The 18,067-nt window shown below is 36.1% G+C and overlaps 1 protein-coding gene across 1 annotated transcript in view; it reads right to left on the bottom strand.

Annotated features, from left to right (window-relative positions):
* The window catches only part of RMI1 (RecQ mediated genome instability 1), a 389,280-nt gene that overhangs the window by 354,396 nt on the left and 16,817 nt on the right, over positions 1–18,067 (bottom strand). The window lies entirely within an intron of this gene.

The following is an 18,067-nucleotide window of genomic DNA, read 5'->3' as shown; positions in this document are numbered from 1 at the left end:
GATAGATTTAATTGATATTTATAGGACATTCCATCTGAAAACAGCAGATTACACTTTCTTCTCAAGTGCACATGGAACATTCTCCAGGATAGATCACATCTTGGGTCACAAATCAAGCCTTGGTAAATTTAAGAAAACTGAAATCATTTCAAGCACCTTTTCTGACCACAGCGCTATGAGATTAGAAATAAATTACAGGGAATAAAACGTAAAAACCGCAAACACATGGAGGATAAACAATACATTCCTAAATAACCAAGAGATCACTGAAGAAATCAAAGAGGAAATCAGAAAATACCTAGAGACAAATGACAACGAAAACATGATGATCCAAAACCTATAGGATGCAGCAAGAGCAGTTCTAAGAGGGAAGTTTAAAGCAATACAATCCTACTTCAGGAAACAAGAAAAATCTCAAATAATCTAACCTTACACCTAAAGGAACTAGAGAAAGAAGAACAAACAAAACCCAAAGTTAGTGGAAGGAAAGAAATAAAGATAAGAGCAGAAATAAATGAAATAGAAAAAAAACAATAGGAAAGATCAATAAAACTAAAAGCTGGTTCTTTGAGAAGATAAACAAAATTGATAACCTTTAGCCAGACTCATCAAGAGAAAGAGGGAGAGGACTCAAATCAATAAAATTAGAAATGAAAAAGGAGAAGTTACAACGGACACCGCAGAAATACAAAGCATCATAAGAGACTACCACAAGCAACTCTATGCCAATAAAATGGACAACCTGGAAGAAATGGACAAATTCTTAGAAAGGTATACCCTTCCAAGACTGAACCAGGAAGAAATAGAAAATATGAACGGACCAATCACAAGTAATGAAATTGAAGCTGTGATTAAAAATCTTCCAACAAACAAAAGTCCAGGACCAGACGGCTTCACAGGTGAATTCGACCAAACATTTAGAGAAGACCTAAGACCCATCCTTCTCAAACTTTTCCAAAAAATTCCAGAGGAAGGAACACTCCCAAACTCATTCTACAAGGCCAAAATCACCCTGATACCAAAACCAGACGAAGATACTATGAAAAAAGAAAATTACAGACCAATACCACTGATGAATATAGATGTAAAAATCCTCAACAAAATACTAGCAAACAGAATCCACCAACACATTAAAAGGATCATACACCATGATCAAGTGGGATTTATCCCAGGGATGCAAGGATACTTCAATATTCGCAGATCAATCAATGTGATACACCATATTAACAAATTGAAGAATAAAAACCATATGATCATCTCAATAGATGCAGAAAAAGCTTTTGACAAAATTCAACACCCATTTATGATAAAAACTCTCCAGAAAGTGGGCATAGAGGGAAGCTACCTCAACATAATAAAGGCCATATACAACAAACCCACAGCCAACATCATTCTCAATGGTGAAAAACTGAAACCATTGCCTCTGAGATCAGGAACCAGACAAGGATGTCCACTCTTGCCACTATTATTCAACATAGTTTTGAAGTCCTAGCCATGGCAATCAGAGAAGAAAAAGAAATAAAAGGAATACAAATTGGAAAAGAAGAAGTAAAACTGTCACTGTTTACAGATGACACGATACTATACATAGATAATCCTAAAGATGCCACCAGAAAACTACTAGAGCTAATCAATGAATTTGGTAAAGTTGCAGGATACAAAATTAATGCACAGAAATCTCTTGCATTCCTATACACTAACAACGAAAGATCAGAAAGAGAAGTTAAGGAAACAATCCCAGTCACCATTGCAACAAAAAGAATAAAATACTTAGGAATAAACCTACCTAAGGAGGTAAAAGACCTGTACTCAGAAAACTATGACACGGATGAAAGAAATCAAAGATAACACAAACAGATGGAAAGATATACTGTATTCTTGGATTGGAAGAATCAGTATTGTGAAAATGACTATACTGCCCAAAGCCATCTACAGATTCAATGCAATCCCTATCAAATTACCAATGGCATTTTTTACAGAACTAGAACAAAAAAATCTTAAAATTTGTATGGAGACACAAAGACCCCAAATAGCCAAAACAATCTTGAGGGAAAAAAACGGAGCTGGAGGAATCAGACTCCCTGACTTCAGACTATTCTACAAAGCTACAGTAATCAAGACAGTATGGTACTGGCACAAAAACAGAAGTATAGATCAATGGTACAGGATAGAAAGCCCAGAGATAAACCCACACACCTACAGTCAACTAATCTATGACAAAGGAGGCAAGGATATACAATGGAGAAAAGACAGTCTCTTCAATAAGTGGTGTTGGGAAAACTGGACAGCTACATGTAAAAGAATGAAATTACAACACTCCCTAACACCATACACAAAAATAGACTAAAATGGATTAAAGACCTAAATGTAAGACCAGACACTATAAAACTCTTAGAGGAAAACATAGGAAGAACACTCTATGACATAAATCACAGCAAGGTCTTTTTTGACCCACCTCCTAGAGAAACAGAAAAAAAACCAAAAACAAATGGGACCTAATGAAACTTAAAAGTTTTTGCACAGCAAAGGAAACCATAAACAAGACAAAAAGACAACTCTCATAATGGGAGAATATCTTTGCAAACGAATCAGCAAAGGATTAATCTCCAAAATATACAAACAGCTCATGCAGCTCAATATTAAAAAAACAAACAACCCAATCCAAAAATGGGCAGAAGACCTAAATAGACATTTCTCCAAAGAAGACATACAGATGGCCAAGAGACACATGAAAAGCTGCTCAACATCTCTAATTATTAAAGAAATGCAAATCAAAACTACAATGAGGTATCACCTCACACCAGTCAGAATGGGCATCATCAGAAAATCTACAAACAATAAATTCTGGAGAGGGTGTGGAGAAAAGGGAATCCTCTTGCACTGTTGGTGGGAATGTAAATTGATACAGCCACTATGGAGAACAGTATGGAGGTTCCTTAAAAAACTAAAAATAGAATTACCATATGACCCAGCAATACCACTACTGAGCATATACCCAGAGAAAACCATAATTCAAAAAGACACATACAACCCAATGTTCATTGCAGCACTATTTACAATAGGCAGGTCACGGAAGCAACCTAAATGCCCATCGACAGACAAATGGATAAAGAAGATGTGGTATACATATGCAATGGAATATTACTCTGCCATAAAAAGGAACAAAATTGGGTCATTTGTAGAGACTTGGATGGACCTAAAGACTGTCATACAGAGTGAAGTAAGTCAGAAAGAGAAAAACAAATATCGTATATTAACGTATATATGTGGAATCTAGAAACATTGTACAGATGAACTGGTTTGCAAGGCAGAAATAGAGACACAGATGTAGAGAACAAACGTATGGACACCAAGGGGGGAAAGTGAGGGGTGGGGGTGGGATAAATTGGGAGATTGGGATTGACATATATACACTAATATGTATAAAATTGATAATCAGAAACTGCTGTATAAAAATAAATAAAATTTAAAAAAAAAAGAACTGTGAAGGATCTGAGATTTTATGCTACTTGCAATGGAATACTGCTCAGCAATAAAAAGGAATGAATTACTGATACACACAACAACAAAATCTCAAAATCATTACACTGAGTAAAAGAAGCCACACACTAAAGAGTGCATCAGTATTTCTTTCCTTTTTGTTGACAAATAGTATTCCATTTTATAGATATACTGTATGTTGTCTATCCATTCATCAGTTAATGGAGATTTGAGTGGCTTCCACTATTGGTTATTACGAATAACACTGCTATAACATTCATGTACTTTGATGTATAAATAAAACATACTGTCTGATTCCATTTATATAATGCTCAAGAACAGGCAAAACTGGGACTTCCCTGCTGGTCCAGTGGTTAAGAATCCCCCTATCAATGCAGGGGATGAAGGTTCAATCCCTGGTCAGGGAACTAAGATCTCACATGCCTCGGGGCAACTAAGCCCATGCACTGCAACTACTGAGCCTGAGCCACAACTAGAGAGAAGCCCACACTACAACTAGAGAAGCCCATGTGCCACAAGGAAGAGCCCACGCGCCGCGACAGATCCTGCATGCCACAACAAAAAGATCCCGTGTGCCGCAACTAAGACCCAATACAGCCAAATAAATATAATTAAAAAAAAAAAAAGAACAGGCAAAACTAATTTATGGTGGTAGAAGTCAGAAGAGTGGTTACCTAGGGGCAAGCAACTGGTGTTTACTGAGAAAAGGCACAAAAAAACTTTCGGGGCAATGAAAATTTCACATATCTTTATCTGGGTGGGGGGTCACAAAGGTGTAGATGTATAAAAAGTCATTGAACAATGAGATGCCACTTCACACATAATAGAATTGTTATAATAAAAGAGACTAATAAATGTTAGCAAAGATGTAATGAAGCAGAAACCCTCATACATTGCTGGTAGAAATGTAAAATATTACAACCACTTTGGAAAATAGTTTGGCAGTGCCTCAAAATGTTGAACATAAAGCTACCATATGACTTAGTAATTCTCCTAGGTCTCTACCCAAGAGAAATATATGTCCACACAAATGTTCACAGTGGCATGATTCACTGTAGCAAAAAAGTGGAAACAGCTTAAATGTCCATCATCTAATGAATGGATAAACAAAATGTGGTATATACATAAAATGGAACAGTATTTAGCAACAAAAAGGAATGAAGTACTGACACTTGCTACACATGAATGAACCTCAAAAACATTATGCAAAATGAAAGAAGCCAGTCACAAAAGACTGCATATTGTAAGAGTCCATTTATATGAAAGGTCCAGAATAGACAAATATAAAAAGATAGAAAGTAGACTAGTAATTGCCAAGGCCTGAGGGGGAAGAGGGACAAGGAGAATGGGCAATGACTGCTAATGTGTATGAGGTTTTTTGGGGGCGCAATGAAATTTTTCTAAACTTAAATTATGGTAATGATTGAAAAATCTGTAAACAGACTAGAAACCATTGAATTGTACACATTAAACAGTTGAATTTCATAATATATTAATTATAGCTCAGTAAATCTGGGGTTTTTCTGTCACCAAGCAATCTATTTTAAATTTATGTATTCAACCGTATGTAAATTATACATCAATAAAGTATTGATCAAAAGGTATATTAAGAACCACCAAAAACAAAATAAGAAGAGCTGAATAATAGAATCAGAATTCTGTGGGAGGATAAGATCTTTGAAATCATCTGGTCCAGCCTCTTCACTGTATACATGAGGAAACTGAGGTTCTGGGAAGCAAGACTTGCTCATTCTCAATGGCAAAACTGAATAGAAAATCAAGGAGTCAACTCAGTGATCAGTGCCAGGATATAAACTGAATATTTAAAACCAGGTTTCTGGCATTCGATATACAGATTACTATGTTTAAATATACAGGTCTCTTCTAGAGTTTATAAAGCAGTATTTGCTGGCAAGTGTTAACCAGATCTCAACATGGCCATCTGGTACATTTCTGTTTTATAGCCGTCCCTTAAGAATAAGCCTTCAGGGAAAAAGATATAGGAACAAACTTATGTTTTATGTATGCCACTTTAAGCCACCCCACTGCCCCTTTTCTGTTATTGTTCATTTCTCCAAATGATATCTATTCTTTTCCATTGCACTTCTCTGATTAAAAAAAATTTTTTTCAACAGACGAAACAGTTCTAAATAAATCAAATAATATGAAGCAACTAATGACTGATTAAGGAGATGCAAAGTGGAATAATACAGAACAAACATAAGTTGATACATTTTAGAATGTATCATCTGCCAAACATAATTAGGAATCACATACTTAACCAGGTGTATTCTGGGTTTTTGAAAATGAAATAGTCCAAGATATAATATGTCTGCTGTCTCCTAGGGTATTTCTAAATGTCTTAGAATTTCTTAGTAGTGAATTTAGAGAGAAAACAAGAATATGAAGCTCTGGAGTAGAGCTTTTGGGATTTAATTCCCACTACATCATCAAATAGCTTATTTGTGTTAGAAAAATCTATTTAACTTCCTTGTGCCAATGTTTCCAAATCTGTAAAATAGAATTGTATAGGGTTGTTCTGAGAATTAAATAATTTGTTCCTCTTCAAGATGATGAAGAGCCAAATGCTTTTTGTTAATCCCTCTGAAAACCTTATTTAAATAACCCTGAAAGTTATTTTCAGGGTATAAACCCACAACATTTAAGAGAAAGGAAGGAAAGCCATTAGAAAACACATTATTTTAACAAATTTTTGGGAAACAGAAAGAGGATGAAAGACCGATGACTAATAAAGCAGGGCAGGAGGAACCACTACTTAGAATATGAGTGGAAAAGAATGTAATGGAGGAGTGCACCAATATTACCTGAAGAAACCCAAAATGCTTAAGAGCCAGGAAATTCTGACTAGGATGGACAACAGGAGCTGGGTCTGAAAGCAGGGGAATTAATTAAAGCCTGTATATGGAAAGCACCCATTCTCCTGCCAAGAACCAGGAAGCAAAATAGCCATCAGACAGGTGATTATCTTTGCGGCAAAAAATAATAATAATGCGGGAAGTGGTAGACAGTAGAAAGCATGTTCTTAACCATGAATACTGCATATTTTGTTTTGTTTTGGTTAACTTTCACAACAAAGGAGGTGAAAGACCTGCAGAATGCAAACTATAAGACACTGATCAAAGAAATTGAAGAAGACACAAATTAATGGAAAGATATTCCATGCACATGGTTTGGAAGAATTAATATTGTTAAAATGTCCATTTTACCCAAAGCAATCTATAGATTCAGTGCAATCCCTATCAAAATTCCAATGGCATTTTTCACAGAAATAGAACAATCCTAAAATCTGTATGGAATCACAGAAGCCCCCATATAGCCAAAGCAATCTGGAGAAAGAACAAAGCTGGAGGCATCATGCTCCCTGATTTCAAGCAATACTACAAAGCTGTAATAATCAAAACAGTATTGGCATAATTACAGATCAATGAAACCGAATAGAGAGCCAAGAAATAAACCCATATATATAGTCAATTAATTTACAACAAAGGAGCCAAGAATATAAAATGGAGAAAGGACAATCTCTTCAATATATGGTGTTGAGAAAACTGAAAAGCCACATGAAAAAGAATGAAACTAGACCATTATTGTACACTATACAAAAAAATTAACTCAAAATGGATTAAAAACTTGAATGTTAAGACCAGAAACCATAAAACTCCGGGAAAAAAATATTGACAATAAGCTCCTTGACATCACTCTTGGCAATATTTTTTTTGGATCTGACTCCAAAGGCAATGGCAACTAAAGCAAAAATAAACAAATGGGCCGACATTAAACTAAAAAGCTTTTGCACTGCAAAGGAAACCATCAACAAAACAAAAAGACAACCTAGTGAATGGGAGAAGATATTTGCAAATCATATATCCAATAAGCATATCCAAATATATAAAGAACTCATATAGCTCAATAACAACAACAAAAAAATCCAATTTAAAAATGGGCAGAGGATCTGAATAGACATTTTCCCAAAGACATACAGATGGCCAGGGGACCGTATATATATTATATATACAAAACATGTTATGTATATATAATATATATACATATACAATCAACTATACTTCAATTAAAAAAAAAAAAAAAGTGTGTCTGGAATCACCCAGGGAATTAGGTTAGAGGGAGGTAAAGAGGAGAAAAATGAGGAATTTGGAAAGGGAGAATTCTCCAAAACTGGAAAGCAGATGGTGGAGTGTGGGACCTCCAATAATAAAACCCATTCCCCACCCCACCCCACCCCAGCCTGTCAGTGCCCTAATAGGTGACAGGCCTCAAAGGGGAATGGCTATTGGTGTACCTAGGAAAGTTGGGCTTAGCACCAGGGCTCAAGAACCTAAAGAAAGAGTCAAACAGCCTTATGGCCAATATATGGGGAAGCTGAAGAGAAGTAAATCTTTGCAAATTCTGATGAGACCAAAAAAACCTTACATTATCCCTCATCTTCCCCCATATATATATATATATATATATATATATTTTTTTTTTTTTTTTTTTGACTGTGTTGGGTCTTCGTTGCTACGTGGGCTTCTCATTGCCGTGGCTTCTCTTGTTGTGGAGCACGGTCTTTAGGCACGCAGGCTTCAGTAGTTGTGGTGCACAGGCTTAGTTGCTCCACGGTATGTGGGATCTTCCCAGACCAGGGATCAAACCCGTGTCCCTGCTTTGGCAGGTGGATTCTTAACCACTGAACCACCAGGGAAGTCCCCCTGCACATATATTTATATTCTCTAGGCTATTCTGGAGGTTCTGTCCTTGGCAAAGTTGAATGTACCCCACATGGCACAAAAGGAGTCATTTGGGCTTATACCATAAATATCAGCTGTAAACATCATGGACTAGGGATCAGTGGGGTCTCATCTAATGTTCAGCTGTTTCTAAAGCCCTCTGGAAACTTCACACGCATCTGAGTAATGGAACCCAACTATTATCTGTGGTTGAGCTTTCCACCAACCCAAGAAGGATTAAAGTCAAATTAAAGACGTAGGGGGAAATGTGTGCTACAATAGAAAACTACATCTTGTGTAGATAACTCTCCTCCAAGTTATCTAATTCTGATCCTAAGGGAGCTATTTTACAACTCTGTAAGTTGTAGATACCTGATAGCAATGCAAAACAATTGTCTATAGACATGCAAGTTGTCTTATCTGACAGAGGATCAGCTAAGTTCCTGTCCTCTCTGTGGAAAGACCAGTTTTGCCTCCATTTGTACATTAATTTCAACATCCCTTTACTTCATATAAATTTGTGTGTTTCCTATTCTGATTACATATATTGTAAGCGTTTATAGGAAATACTTGCTGAAGTATTTGGGGGTGACACAGCTTAAGTTTGCATTTTCATATAAATTTTAGAATCAGCTCGGTTTACACTAACATGTTCTACTGAAAATGTGATATTGCATTGAATCCATAGATCAATTTGGGGAGCACTGACATCTTTAAAATATTGAGTATTCTAATCTATGAACTGAATTTACTTAAATCTTTAATATTTTGTGGGTTTTAGTGTAGAAGTCTTATACATCTTTCATTACATTCATTGCAAAGTATCTGATGCTTATGCTAGTAAATTGCAGTTTCTCTTTTCATTTTATATTTGTTCCTGATACATGAAAACACAATCAAGTGTTTTTTTCTATTGTCCTATATACAGTAACATTGCCAAGTACAACGTACTACTAATAGTTTATAGATTTTGGATTTCCTACATACACAAGTCATTGGCAAAGAAATAAAGAAGTTTATTTCTTTCTCTCCAACACTTGTTTGGTTTTCTTTTTTCTAGCCTTATTACTCTGGCTAGGACCTCCAGAACAGAGTTGAACAGAAGTAGTAATAGCAGATATCCTGGTCTTAATCCCAATCCCAAGTATGATGTCTACTATAGGTTTTATGTAGATACCCTTCATTAGAATAAGACAACTACCTCTTACTAGTTTGCTTTTTTTTTTTTTTTTTTTAATTTTATTTATTTATTTATTTATGGCTGTGTTGGGTCTTCGTTTCTGTGCGAGGGCTTTCTCCAGTTGTGGCAAGTGGGGGCCACTCTTCATTGCAGTGCGCGGGCCTCTCACTATTGCGGCCTCTCTTGTTGCGGAGCACAGGCTCCAGATGCGCAGGCTCAGTAATTGTGGCTCACGGGCCCAGCCGCTCCGCGGCATGTGGGATCTTCCGGGACCAGGGCTCGAACCCATGTCCCCTGCATTGGCAGGCGGATTCTTAACCACTGCGCCACCAGGGAAGCCCCCTAGTTTGCTTTTATTATGAATACATAAATTTTATCAAATGTTTCTTCTGCATCTACTGGAATGGCCTTATAGTTTTTATCTCTTAATGTGAATTACATTGACTGGTTAAACTATCCTTGCATTCCTGAAATCACCCCACTTTGTCATGATGTATTCTTTTTATATTTTTAGGTTTAATTGCTAATATTATATTTAGGATGAATTTATATTTTGAAATTATATTCATGAGAGGATTAATCTGTAATTCTTTTTTTCAATCTCCTATGCACGTTCAAAGTTATGTCAGCCTAGTAAAAAGAATTGGGAAATATCCTCTTGCTGTCTAATCTCTGGAAGAATTTATGTAGAGTGGTGTTAATTTTTAATATTTGGAAGAACTCACTGGGGATGCCATCTAGGTCTGGATTTGTGAGCTTTCAAATAGTAGATCACCCTTTTAAAGTGTACAATTGACTGTGGTTCTTAGTATATTAATAAAGTTGTGCAACCATCACAACCATCTAATTTCAGAGCGTGTAAATCATCCCCCAAAAAAGCCCATATCCATTAGCAGTCATTCACTGATTATCCTCCCTCCTGCTCTGGGCAACCAAGAATCACTTTCTGTCTCTATGGATTTAACTATTATGGCTATTTCATATAAGTGGGATCATACACTGTGTGGTCTTTTGTGTTACTTTTTACACTTAGAATAATGCTTTTCAAGATTCATCCATGTTGTTCCATTTATCAATAATTCATTCCTTTTTATGGATGAATAGTATTCCATTGTACATATGTATGCATTTTGTTTCATCAGTTGATGAACATTTGGGTTGTTTCCACTTTTTGGTTATTATGAGTAATGCAGCTATGAATATTCATATATAAGTTTTTGTGTGAACATACACTTTCAATTTTCTTGGGTAAGAATGGAATTGCTAAGTCATATGGTAACTCTATATTTAGGAAATGTCAGACTGTTTTCCAAAGAGGCTGTACCATTTTACAGCCCCATCAACATATGCAGGTTCCAATTTCTCCACATCCTTGCCGAAACTATCATTGCCTTTTTGATTATAGCTATCCTAGTGAGTATATAGTACCTCACTGTGGTGTTCATTTGCATTTCCCTAGTGACTCATGATCTTGAGCATTTTATGTACTTATTGGCCATTCATAGATCTTCTTTGAAGAAATATCTATTCAAACACTTTGCCCATTTTTAAATTGGGTTATTTGTCTTTTTATTGTTGAGTTGTAGGATTTTAGATACTAATCTCTTATCAGATATATAACTTACAAATATATTCTCCCAGTCTGAGGGTTGTTTTTTCATTTTCTTGATAGCCTTTGGAAGCACAATTTTTTTTTAATTTTTATGAAGTCCAATTTATCTGTTTCTTCTTTGGTTGCCATGTATAAGAAACCATTGCCCCATCCAAGGTCACAAAAACTTACAACTATGTTTTCTTCCAAAGAGTTTTATAGTTACAGCTCTTACATTTGGGTATTCAATCCACTCTGAGTTAATTTTTGTATATGATGTGAGCTATAGGTTCAACTTCATGCTTTTGCATGTGGCTACGCAGTTGTACCAACACCATTAATTGAAAAGACTATTATTTCCCCTTGTCAAAAATAAATTCAACTACTTTAACAAATATGGAGCGATTTAGATTTTTCTCTTTCTTCTTCTATCTGTAGCTTTTCAGGTATTTGACCATTTCATCTAAATTGTTTAATGCCTCAGCATTAAGTTATTCATAATATCTTCTTAGATTTTTAATATATATAGAAACAATAAGTGATGTCTCCATTTCATTTGATATTTTTGTCTTCACACTTTTCCCTTCACTTTAATCTCAAAGAAGCAACTCTGAGCTTTAGTTTTATTATGTTTGATCCCTATTTCAATAAATTAAGCTCTTTTTCTTCCCCCTTTGTGCTTAATTTGCAGTTTTTATAACTTACTGGGATAAATGCTCCACTCATCGACTTTTAACCATCTTTTCTACTAAATTAAAGATATAAAGTCCCCTCTAAGCACAGCTTTACCTACACCTCATGAATTGATACTTTATTTTTTAAATGAAATACTTTCTAATTTTCATTGTGGATTCTTCCTTAACCCAAGGTTACTTTGGAGTATGTTTTGTAGTTTCTAAATATATGAGATTTTCTAAACCCCTGCTTTTTTTTTTTTTTTTTTTTTTTTGTATCTCATTTTCATTATGGTCAGAGAATATACTCTGGTTACAATTCTTTAAATCTTGTTTAGATTTGCTTCCTGGTATGGAAAATGGACAGTTTTTGTAAATGTCCCACATGTCCATGAAAAACTGTATTATCCATTTGTTGAGTACAATAGCCTACACATGGTTATTAGGTCAATTGTACTTTCTACATCCCTACTAACTTTTGATTACTGAGTGTGTGATCTTCCTCTATGATTGTAGATTTCTCTATTTCTCCTTGTAGTCCTCTGATAAACTTAGAAGCAATATATTGAATTCTATAAATTTAGAATTGCAAAATCTTCCTAATGAATTAGTCCTTTTATCATTATCAACTACTAGTAAGTCTTTACTAGTAGTAAGTCTCTTTACCACTAGTAAGTCTTTTTGCCTAAAATTCTGTTTGATATTAATATAATACAGCAGCTTTCTTTTGGTGTTTATATATTTTTTATATAAATTTTTCTGTATCATTACATTTTGTCTCTCCTGTATATACAAGCATACCTCGGAGATATTGTGTGTTCAGTTCCAGACCTCCACAATAAACCGATTATCACAATAAAGTGAATCACACAAATTTTTTTGGTTTCCCAGTGCATATAAAAGTTATGTTTACACTATACTGTAGACTACTAAGTGTGCACTAGCATTATGTCTAAAAAAACGTACATACCTTAATTTAAAAATAACACTGTTGGGAAAATGGTGCCAAAAGACTTGCTTGACACAGGGTTACCACAAACCTTCAATTTATAAAAATCACAATAAAGCAAAGCACAGTAAAGCAAAGCACAAGGTATGCCTGTCAATTGGATTGTGTTAACTGACAATGTTTGTCTTTTATTGGAAGAATTACCTTATTTACATTTAATGGAATTTCTGATCCATTTGGATTGTTTTTTTAACATCTTTATTGGAGTATAATCACTTTACAATGTTGTGTTAGTTTCTGCTGTATAACAAAGTGAATCAGCTACATGTATACATATATCCCCAAATCCCCTCCCTCTTGCATCTCCCTCCCACCCTCCCTTTCCTACCCCTCTAGGTGGTCACAAAGCATCGAGCTGATCCCCCTGTGCTATGCAGCTGCTTCCCACTATCTATTTTACATTTGGTAGTGTATATAAGTCAATGTTACTCTCTCACTTTGTCCCATCTTACCCTTCCCCCTCCCCATGTCCTCAAGTCCATTCTCTACATCTGCGTCTTTATTCCTGTCCTGCCCCTAGGTTCATCAGAACTTTTTTTTTTTTAAGATTCCATATATATGTGTTAGCATATGGTATTTGTTTTTCTGGCTTTCTTCACTCTGTATGACTCTAGGTCCATCCACCTCACTACAAATAACTCAATTTCATTTTTTATGGCTGAGTAATATTCCATTGTATATATGTGCCACATCTTCTTTAACCATTCATCTGTCAATGAACACTTAGGTTGCTTCCATGTCCTGGCTATTGTAAACAGGGCTGCAATGAACATTGTGGTACATGACTCCTTTTGAATTATGGTTTTCCCAGGGTATATGCCCCATAGAGGGATTGCTGGGTCATATGGTAGTTCTATTTTTAGTTTTTTAAGGAACCTCCATACTGCTCTCCATAGTAGCTGTATCAATTTACATTCCCACCAACAGTGCAAGAGGGTTCCCTTTTCTCCACACCCTCTCCAGCATTTGTTTTCTGTAGATTTTCTGATGATGCCCATTCTAACTGGTGTGAGGTGGTACCTCACTGTAGTTTTGATTTGCATTTCTCTAATGATTAGTGATGTTGAGCAGCTTTTCATGTGTCTCTTGGCCATCTGTATGTCTTCTTTGGAGAAATGCCTATTTACGTCTTCTGCCCATTTTGGGATTGGGTTGTTTGTTTTTTTAATATTGAGCTGCATGAGCTGCTTATATATTTTGGAGATTAATCCTTTGTCCGTTGATTCATTTGCAAATATTTTCTCCCATTCTGAGGGTTGTCTTTTCGTGTTTTTTATGGTTTCCTTTGCTGTGCAAAAGCTTTTAAGTTTCATTAGGTCGATTTGTTTATTTTTGCTTTTATTTCCATTTCTCTAGGAGATGGGTCAAAAAGGATCTTGCTATGATTTATGTCATAGAGTGTTCTGCCTATGTTTTCCTCTAAGAGTTTTATAGTGTCTGGCCTTATATTTAGGTCTTTACTCCATTTTGAGTTTATTTTTGTGTATGGTGTTAGGGAGTGTTGTAATTTCATTCTTTTACATGTAGCTGTCCAGTTTTCCCAGCACCACTTATTGAAGAGGCTGTCTTTTCCCCACTGTATATTCTCTCCTCTTTTATCAAAGCTAAGGTGACCATATGTGTGTGGGTTTATCTCTCGGTGATCCATTTGGATTTAAATTTACCACCTCACCCACTGTTTTTCCTATATACCATTTTTTCTTTGTTCTTTTCTCTTTCTTGCTTTCTTTTGGGTTGAGTACATTTTTTTGCTGTTGTTATTCTTTTTATTCCCATTAGTATATAGTGATAGACGACTTTTCAAATCTTTTAGTGTCTATACTCTAAATATTATAACATGTAACTTTGAATATTCAAGTCCAATATAAAACAGCAGCTTTAACCTTTTCTCTGACATAAGGACCTTAAAATACTTTTCTTTATCCCTCACTCAACTGCCATTGTTTTCATGTAGTTTAGTCCTTTGGTTTTTTTTAACCCTCAAGACATTATTTTCATTTCAAAATCACTATTCATTTAACCCATATATTTACCCTTTCAGTTGTTCATCATTCCTTCCTGCGTCTCCAAGCTTCCATCTGGTTATCATTTTTCTTCTGCTTAAAGACAACCTTGGGCTTCCCTGGTGGCGCAGTGGTTGAGAATCTGCCTGCTAATGCAGGGGACACGAGTTCGAGCCCTGGTCTGGGAAGATCCCACATGCCACGGAGCAACTAGGCCCATGAGCCACAACTACTGAGCCTGCGCATCTGGAGCCTGTGCTCCACAACGAGAGGCCACGATAGTGAGAGGCCCGCGCACAGCGAGGAAGAGTGGCCCCCGCTTGCCGCAACTAGAGAAAGCCCTAGCACAGAAACGAAGACCCAACATAGCAATCAATCAATCAATCAATCAATCTTCAAAAAAAAAAAAAAAAGACCACCTTTTTGTGTAGTTAGGGAAAAAATTATTTTTGTGTGTGAAATTTTCTTAATTTTACCAATTGCACCCTTACTGTTAAGGGCATTTTTGGTTTGTATAGAACTCTAGGTTGGTACTTATTTTTTCCATCACTTTGAAGATGCCATCCCATTGTCTTCTGATTCCCAAATTTTTAAATTGAGGTAAAATTGGCATATAAGTTTCAGGAGCACACCATCATGATTCCCACTGTCTTTATTTAGTCAGTTGCCATGTTTTCGGTCCTTTGAAATATGCCTTCTTTCACTGCTCTAGATTTTTTTTATTTTTTTAGCTTTCAATGGTATTGATAATATTTGCACAGGTATGATTTTCTCTGAATATATTTTGCTTGGGGTTTGTGGGACTTCTGAAACCTGTAGATTGATTTCCATAAACTTTATAAATTTCTTTAGCATTAACTCTAAGTGTTCTCTATTTCCTCTCTTCTGGGGACTACAGTTACATTAATGTTAGCCCTTCTTGGTGTTATACTGTTTTCTGGCTCTTTTCCATGCTTTTGTCTCTCTATACATTAATCTGAATTTTTTTCTTCTGACCAAATTTAATTCACTGTATCCTCAGCTGTGTTTCATCTGGAGTTAAACTCATTCACTGATTTTTTATTTTTAGCTATTATAGTCTTTTAGTTTTTTAAAATTCCCAATTCCCTATTGATATTTTCAAACTTTTTTCGTTTTCCTCTTGCGCATATTACACAGTTGTCCATGTTCGTCTGAGCATTTCTTGTAGTGCCTGCTAACTCCAGAACTGAGCAGATGTACCCACCCAGTCACAAGCAGTGGTGGACTAGGGCAGGGGCCAATACATGTAAGATATACAGAATGGAGGAGCAAAGAACATGTACTCTCTGAAAGCAGATTCACTTCTAAGAGGAACTCAAAGATGATCTGATTATGCCCATTTTTTCCCCTTCCCATTTGCTTCTGCCAGCCTCCCATAGCGTCATTCTTTGTTGAATTCTCAGTTGGAGATTATCATGCAGGTAACTTGAGTGTCTGCTTAGCCTCACATAAGAGCAGACCTATGGCTACAAATTCTCAGAGAAAACTTTTTACCCCTCTACTAGAATCTAGGCGAAGTCAACCAAGTTTTCTTATAGTCTCCCTTTGCTATTGGGCAGATTTTTCTAATTTACTCTTTCACTGAAGAAGATATTTGAGGTGCCACGTATGCAGAGGTTTCAGGGCTTTAAGTACCATGCTATTGAACAGATGATGAGAAGTCACTAAAAGATATTAAGCAAGGGAACACAGATGATCAGATATGTTGATTCATTTGTAATAACAATAAATACTTACTGAAGTTACAAAGGTAAATCACTTAGCCATACCCCCAAGCAGCTTATATTCCATTAAAGCAATGGTTCTCAACCAAGGGCAGTTTTGTCTCCCAGGGAATATTTTCTGGTTGTCACAACTGGAAGGAGTCTACTGACATCACATGGGTAGAGGCCAGCATGTTGCTAAAGGGAGCCCATGACAGCTCTCTACAACAAAGAATTATTCTGCCCAAAATATAGCAGTAAAGTAAGGGAAGCAAATAAGTACAATAAAACATATTAGTCTGTACAATGTATAGAGGGCATGAAAGTGGGCAGGGGAATTCATGAAACACTTCAGTGGGCATCCAAAGCTTAAGCTGAGTGGAAATACAAATGAATATGGGAGGTAGGGGTATTACTATGAGCCATGCATGAGGTATATTCCCCACATCTGGAGAACAACTATGACTAAAATTTAGTGGCAGACCAAGTAGGTGAAGAATAAGGAGGCAAGATGAGGCTGAAAAGGCAGGCAAGAGGCAGATTGCAAAAGGCCTTACATACTATACATGAAGAGTTTGGACTTCACCCTGTAGGTAAGCAGATAGGAGGAGGTTGATATTAAAGAGTAACAAAGAGAAAACAAGAAATTTATTCAATAAAGATCATTCAGGAAGAATTATGGGAAAAGGCTTAAGGGTAAAATAAGGCACAGGCCAATTAGTAAACCTACTGGAATACATAAGGCCAGAGAAGACTAGAGCCAGAATTAAAGCACCAATTAGAAGGATGGACTGATAATGGTAAAGTACTATACCCAGTCTTTAGTGATGGAATATGAAGAGAAAATAAGGTTTAATCCCAGCTTTCCAGCACTACTCAAAGAGACAGAGTACAGGAGAACATTTACAAGAAAGATAATGAAAGATAACGCCATCCATTTAGATCTCTTGCAGTAAAAGAGCTATGCAAGTATATAGAAGTGGTTATTATCAGAGGATATAGCAGCAAAATCTGGATTGTGCCTTGAACTCTCATTATCATCCTTCAACCAATAATGACAAAAGACTTCTAGAATATTTTTCTACTATATCCATATCATATTTTTATATATGTATTTATCTTACTTCCAGATATTTTCCTATTACATTATTTTAACTAAAAACACAATGTCTTCACTTTATTATTTATTTGTTTAATGTTTTAAAATTCAAGATACTTTAATTTAGATTTTTTTAAAGACAAAAGAATAATAAAAATAATTTTACCTTTCAAATGTGACTTTTTAACAGCAAAGTGGAAAAGTGGGAAACAGTCTTCCTTCTGGTTTTTTTTTTGGGGGGTGGGGGGCCGGGGGAACAATCTCCCTTAAAAAAGAACAGCACTTCCAACAAAACTAAAGGAAGAACTTACATGTACACCTAATTCAGAAAGGAGATAACTGGGACTTCCCTGGTGGTGCAGTGGTTAAGCATCCGCCTGCCAATGCAGGGGACATGGGTTCGAGCCCTGGGCCAGGAAGATCCCACATGCCGCGGAGCAACTAAGCCCATGCGCCACAACTACTGAGCCTGCGCTCTGGAGCCCACGAGCCACAACTACTGAGCCTACGTGCCACAACTACTGAAGCCCACGTGCCTAGAGCC

The sequence above is a fragment of the Eubalaena glacialis genome, chromosome 9, assembly GCF_028564815.1.
Source record: "Eubalaena glacialis isolate mEubGla1 chromosome 9, mEubGla1.1.hap2.+ XY, whole genome shotgun sequence".
NCBI classification, from domain to species: Eukaryota; Metazoa; Chordata; class Mammalia; order Artiodactyla; family Balaenidae; genus Eubalaena; species Eubalaena glacialis.
Note: the sequence above shows the minus strand (reverse complement) of the source record. Positions and strands in the feature narration are given on the sequence as shown.